The following is a 6,755-nucleotide window of genomic DNA, read 5'->3' on the forward strand; positions in this document are numbered from 1 at the left end:
ACATCGAACATGGACATGGCTCATGATAACATACACATTCATAGAATTTTAGAGTTGGAAGGTAGAAAGAGCGTACCTAATTAGCGAGCATCCACACGTTTATGGAAAACAAGGTTAGCTCAATAACAGGTATAAACACTTCTCATTTATATATCATAAAGAATAATTAAAATCAACCAAATATCAAACAATCTCCTCATTTGAATCAACATTAGAGAAGATATCAAGAATGTCGGACCCTTCCTCACCAAGGTCCAAATTGCTTTTGCATGAATTGATTTAATGAATTCCATTGTTTGGAATCATGAAGTTTGTTCATGCTTGTTGAGAATTGAGAAAAAACCATGAAAATAGTTGGGGGAAGTAAAAGAAGGTTGTGAAAATGCATGCCAAGAGGAAAAATGGCAGCAAAAGATTATTGAAATCTAGATTTTAATGTCTATGAACTCCTAAGGATGGGATTTTGAAGAAAAAAAGAGTTATTTAATGGAAAAGATTTTGAAATCTAGATTAAAAAAATGTGTAATTTCACAAGAAAGAAAATAAGAAATAAGAGGAGGATAGTGGGCACCAATGTGGCATTTGTATGGGTGGAACCTGGAGACGTGATTGACTGCCTTGTTGGTGGTTACATGAGGAGTTTTCTGTAGATTGCTAGTAGTTTGAAAATGGATTGGCCATATTCATTTTCAGAATCAATGTTCACTGGGTTTGGTACATGACTTCATCAACAATGTCGTTCAAATTCAACTTTAGTTTCTCAAGATCACAATTTGAATCACCAACTAGAGCTTATGGTGTGGCAGTAGGTCTTAATTCCAGATCAGATTTCCTGCCCTGTTGCTCAGTTCCAATCAATTGGAGATGCATTCTCAGGTTTATCAATATACTCACCTTCAACTACTGAGTCGTTTTTTTGCATGACGATCATAAAAGGTCTAAAAACAAAACTGCTCTGCTCCTTCCACTTTTAGTTTCTGCAGCCATTATTCCCCAACTGGTAAGCTATCACTTATTCCAGCAAGACTCAAAATTGGCACAGTGATTGTAAACTCATCTATGCAGTCCAGGCGAGCTGCAACATGATATTCATTTGCCGAACAAGATATGGGATTATTCTAGACATGTTTAGATTTCCCAAAACCAAGCGTCTCATGGTTACCTAAACTTTGAGGAAGTATGAAACTTGCCCCATTCAATCAAATAATCTAGAATATGCAATCCCGGCCAAAATATCTTTATTGACAATTACAAAATTTGAATCAAGCTGTTTCGAAAACCAGGTATCTCTTGGTCATTGATTAAACCATGTCTCTTTCTACCTTGGATCAAAAGCTTCTCCTTATATGGAATAGGGAGTCCTCATTATAAGATCACAATAACTATATATCTTCAGCAGGGTCATTACCAAAATTGTGGAAGTACCTTCTGATTCACTATTTGAAGAAGTGCTCGGTCCGAATCACTTGATGAAGTGCCTGAATCGCCATTGGAGGTACTTGAACTACTACATCCATTTACTCTTTAATCTGAGACTGAGAAAGCTATCTCATTCCAGGAATAATTGTCCAACAAACATGTCATCGTCAATGAATTTTGTATCAATATTCTCTGTGGCATTCATTCCTTAGTCCATTCGGCAATGATATTCTCCCTAGACTCTTCTATAATATAGATCACTGCAGAATCTGACTTGGCTAAATGCTTCAAAACTTCAACACATTCTGAAAGGTCAAATGCAGCCTTAGATTGCACTGTAGCATAAATGATAGGAGAGACGAAGAGCTTCATCTTACGATTAGATGGCATCAACTTCCTTCTCATTAATATTGGGGATACAAGTTCTAAGCAATCACCTATTTTACAAGCGATCGAAGCATAAGCAGGAATATTGTCTTGCATAGTTTCCTTTCAGCAAACTCCGTTCTTCAAACAAGCCATGCATTCCAGAATATACAGCTCTCCTCTTTCTGAAGTATAGAACATGTCTAAGATCTACGTCTAGGGGGTGAAATATTTTCATAATCTGCATAGGACTGTGCTCCATTGCTTACAGAAACATCATTGAATCTCACCCTCCCAGAAGAGCACATGAGCAGCAGCGGATTTGATGTTCTCTTCACTTAGCTGTTATGTGACCATCATTGAAATTGTGCCACTTGTCTTCATCTAGAAGTTTTTTTATGTTCAGTACAGACCTTCGTCTTTCGCGACCAAATCAATTCAATAATAAGTCTTGAATCTAGACTGGTCATTCACACGAAGAACCAGTTTAAAAATTGTAATAGAGACTGTTATCATTCTGTTCATTAGGCAAGGAGTCATACTCTGTGCAAAGGTGATTCAGAAGACCATTATTAGAAGATAACCTTCATAAATTCCCTGATTAAATTGAGGCTTCTTAACGAATTATTCTCTTACAGGTTTGTAGTGCTCAAGCGCACGATAGAACTGGTTAGACAGGGCGTGAAACTGAATTCTATCTCCTTTATTCCTGAGGATTTGTTGACGAGAAATACATCATAGAGCTATGATACCAGAATTCACGAGACACACCATTCTATTCAAAACAAGGTACCGAATCTGGCAGTCATGGGAAGTTCTTTAATTTCCATCCTGAAGTCTCATACTGATTTGAAATGTTTTCGGGAATTAGGAACGACGTCTCGAGAAAGCCACTCACGATTGCTTTGATTTCAGAATCAATTTCTAGTTATTGTAAAGACGTTTCTGAATTGATTTCTGTTGGATGGAACACATGGCCTTCCTCAAGGATGCCCGTTGTCCTTGTTAAATTGTTGTGCATCTCCAAATGGAAAATGACGTATCTCAACCTTTAACAGTAGGTTGTTTGTAGTGATCATTGTTAAATATCTTCAAACAAGTAAAATTGAAACCAAACTTTATACCTGTACCATAAACCGGTAGGTACTCTACCACACAACTGAATCCAGCGAACCCCAATTAAGACATCGACACTGCATCCTGACATTCTAATTTTTATTCCCCAAGACAGTCTCAATTCTCTCATTCCAAGAATTCCATAAATTGTCGCCTGACAAAGAAAGGGTGCCCGAAAAAAGAAACAAGAAAAAGAAAAAAGAAGAAACAAACATAAAGAAAAAGGAACTCCAGAAAAAAGAGTAGAGACAACAAAAGAATGAACAACCAAGCCAAGCCACATTCCATTGTTTTGTCAATGGGCTTGAAAAACGGGTGGGGATATCAGAGAAAAAGAGAGCGATTCTTGGATATCAATATCGGTGTCAATTCCATACATAAGCCATTAACGATAGAGATTAAAAAGACCGAAGTAAAATCCAAAACAGAATACGCACATATTTAAACACATTCAACAGGAGAAATGACCATATAAATGCATGAAGAGTGATGTAATAAGAAAGAGGAACAAGAAATCCATGGTGCTCGTACCTAGAAGTCTCTTCCCCATGCAAGATGTGTTTGTCTTCAAATCTTGTGTGTAAGGACCCCTCCCCCTGATAGCACGTGGCACACATCTCCTGATGACGAATGACACACATACTCATCCGGATTTCCCTAAGAGTATACGTGGCGCGCCTCTCCTATCCAGACTCACTCAAGGAGAGGCACACGACACTCACAAACATAACATCCGGACGACTGCCACAGCGCATCCGGATGACCGACATACACTATCCGGGTATGTTCGTCCGGATCATTGACTAAAGTAAGCAAGTCTTACATGTTATCACAACAGCCTGCCATGGTCCACGTTCTGTCACTTGCAGGGTGAAAGGACAAGAATGAAAGTGACGGCAAGTCACTTCCTACGATCACTTCCCACGATTTCTGACAGTCGTAGCAACTACCACGATCTCTGTCAACCGCCCGTAGGGTAATGATGGCCCTGCCACCACCTAGTGTCATCATGACAACACAAAATATCTCCCTGCCATTAAAGAGAGAAACAAAGCTTTTGATATTATATATATGAACCTTCACACAAAGAGGAAGGTAAGCTTGCTATACCTAGTAAAAGGCCAACTGATTTATCTCTATCTCTCTAACCATGGCTGACAAAACCATCGGAGGGTGCGTCCAGACACCCTGTCCGGACGCCTTTTGCAAGTATTACGATTGAATCAAGACTCTATATTGGTTGAGATCATGCGTCCATCCATTTGGCAACTACGTGGATTACCAAGGACGCGAGGCCTCAACATTGGCGCCGTCTGTGGGAACATATCACTGATTCAATCACCAGCAAAGATGGCCACACCTTCCTAAAGTCGTTCATCTGGTAGGAAAGAGGAGGATAATTCTGAATGGCGCCGAGCCATGGAAAGAAGATAGTTGGCAAGTGAGTGACAACTGAAAGCTCTCCTCTAGGAGACAGAAAGATTAAGAGAAGAAAACGAGGTATTACGCATCTAGGCTTCAACATCAGGGCCTTCCCGTCGCTAGCGTTCGAGAGGCCAGATAGCAAATTCAAGGCCAGAACCAGAGTCAATATATCCTGGGATAGCGGGAGCTATCCCAGAAGAGTACAATGTGAGGCCACATGAGCCACACACGCCCATGCCTCGAGCTCCCCGTGAGGAAAGCTCGGATTCCACTCATTTTTCAGCAAAAAGGCAACGCGACAGAAAATCACAGTTGTCAAATTCAATGTGCGTAAGATTAGGCCCACAAGAGCCTGGAAGACCAAGACCACCAGCAGCCACAACCTGGGCAACATGCCCTGACCCTGTGGTCACCCCCATGGTGCAGAACGTTCACTCGCACCTAGTGGCACGACAAGATGGGAGAAACCCCCCAAACGAGCCACCCATTGGCTCCATCAGCAAAAGACTGGACGACATGCTCTCCACGCCTTTCTGCTCTCACATCATTCATTACGAGCCCCCAAGGGGATTCCTCGTACCAAAATTCTCCACATACGATGGGTCCAGCGACCCCTTCAACCATATTATGCATTATCGACAGCTCATGACGCTCGATATTGGCAACGACGCGCTGCTGTGCAAAGTATTTCCCGCCAGTCTACAAGGGCAGGCCCTTTCATGGTTTCATCGCCTACTTCCCAATTCTGTTGGCAATTTCAGGGACCTGTCCGAAGCTTTCGTAGGACAATACTTGTGCTCCGCTCGACACAAGCAGAACATCAGCACTCTGCAAAGCATAAAAATGCAGGATAATGAATCCTTAAGGGAGTTTGTGAAGCGGTTTGGTCAAGCTGTGCTTCAAGTAGAGGCTTGCAGTATGGATGTTGTCCTACAGATATTCAAACGAAGCATCTGTCCAGGCACACCATTTTTCGAATCACTAGCTAAAAAGCCTCCTACAACGATGGACGACTTGTTCAGACGTACAAACAAATACTCAATGCTCGAAGATGACGTACGAGCAGCCACCCAGCAAGTCTTAGTTGCTGGGCAAACATCTAGAAGTGGCACGGAAAGAAGTGGCATGGAAAGAAGTGCCAAACGTCCGGACCGGCCAAGGCCGTCCGATCGAATACAAGAGGGACCAAGTCGCCCAGAAAGGCCACCTCTCACGCCACTTTCCATATCATATGAAAAACTCCTTCCTATGATCCAAGGTTTGTCCGACTTCAGGTGGCCTAGACCCCTTGGAACGGACCCAACCAAAAGAGATCATAGCAAGAGATGTGCCTTCCACAAGGAGCATGGTCACACAACGGAAGAATGCAGGTGCCTCCATTATTTGGTCGAAAGGTTCATCAGGGCGGGGCACTTAAAGCAACACCTCCGGTCAGAAGCTGGAGGTAGAGCTTCCCAAAATCACAACTCTGGAGCCCCTAGAGCCCCACCCGCCCCCAAAGCTGTTATAAACTATATTAACGGAGGCCCATCTGACGAGGAATTTGACTCTAAACGAAAGAGACAAAAGTTGTTGCGGGTTGCATCAGTACGCGAACGTATCAATTCCATCCGGTCTGGACTAACTGGAGGGGGCCCTCGCCCCATAGATGGGACAATCATTTTCCCACCAGTAGACCCCACCCGGACACTGCAGCCACACCGCGACGCCCTCATCCTATCCCTAGAAATAGGAGACTTCGACGTGAGACGCATTTTGGTTAACCCAGGCAGCTCAGCCGATCTTGTACAAGCATCGGTCGTCAGCCACATGAGACACAGTCTCATAGGCCTCGAAAATCCAAGACGAATCTTGTCTGGATTCAATGGGTCATCGACTACTTCCTTGGGAGACATTGTACTGTCGGTCCAAGCTGGCCCAGTCACTCTCAACGTACAATTTTCGGTGATACAAGATTTATCACCCTTCAATGTCATCTTGGGGCGCACATGGCTACACCACATGAAAGCCATCCTTTCTACATATCATCAAATGGTAAGTTTCCTCACCAAGGATGCGCAAATTGATTTATATAGCATCCAGTTAGCCGCTCGCCAATGCTACCAGATAGCACGAGAAGCAGGGACCAGCCAGGAGGATGCATCCCTCCCTAAGTCCAGCCATGCACGTAACCAATAGCAATTATTGGGTCCGGCAGACAAAGATCCTTCGACAATGGATCCCTTGCAAACAATTCAAATTTTGGAAGAAGGAACTCACCTTACCAACATCAGTTCCCTCCTGACACCTGAAGAGACTCAGAATATACAGAACGCCCTCAGACAAAACCACGACGTCTTCGCATGGGCACACTCTGATATGACAGGAATTCATCCCTCCATTACCTCTCATAGACTCAACGTTTTACCAATAGCCAGACCCATCCGACA

This window comes from Vitis vinifera, chromosome 3 (assembly GCF_030704535.1).
Source record: "Vitis vinifera cultivar Pinot Noir 40024 chromosome 3, ASM3070453v1".
Classification (NCBI taxonomy): Eukaryota; Viridiplantae; Streptophyta; class Magnoliopsida; order Vitales; family Vitaceae; genus Vitis; species Vitis vinifera.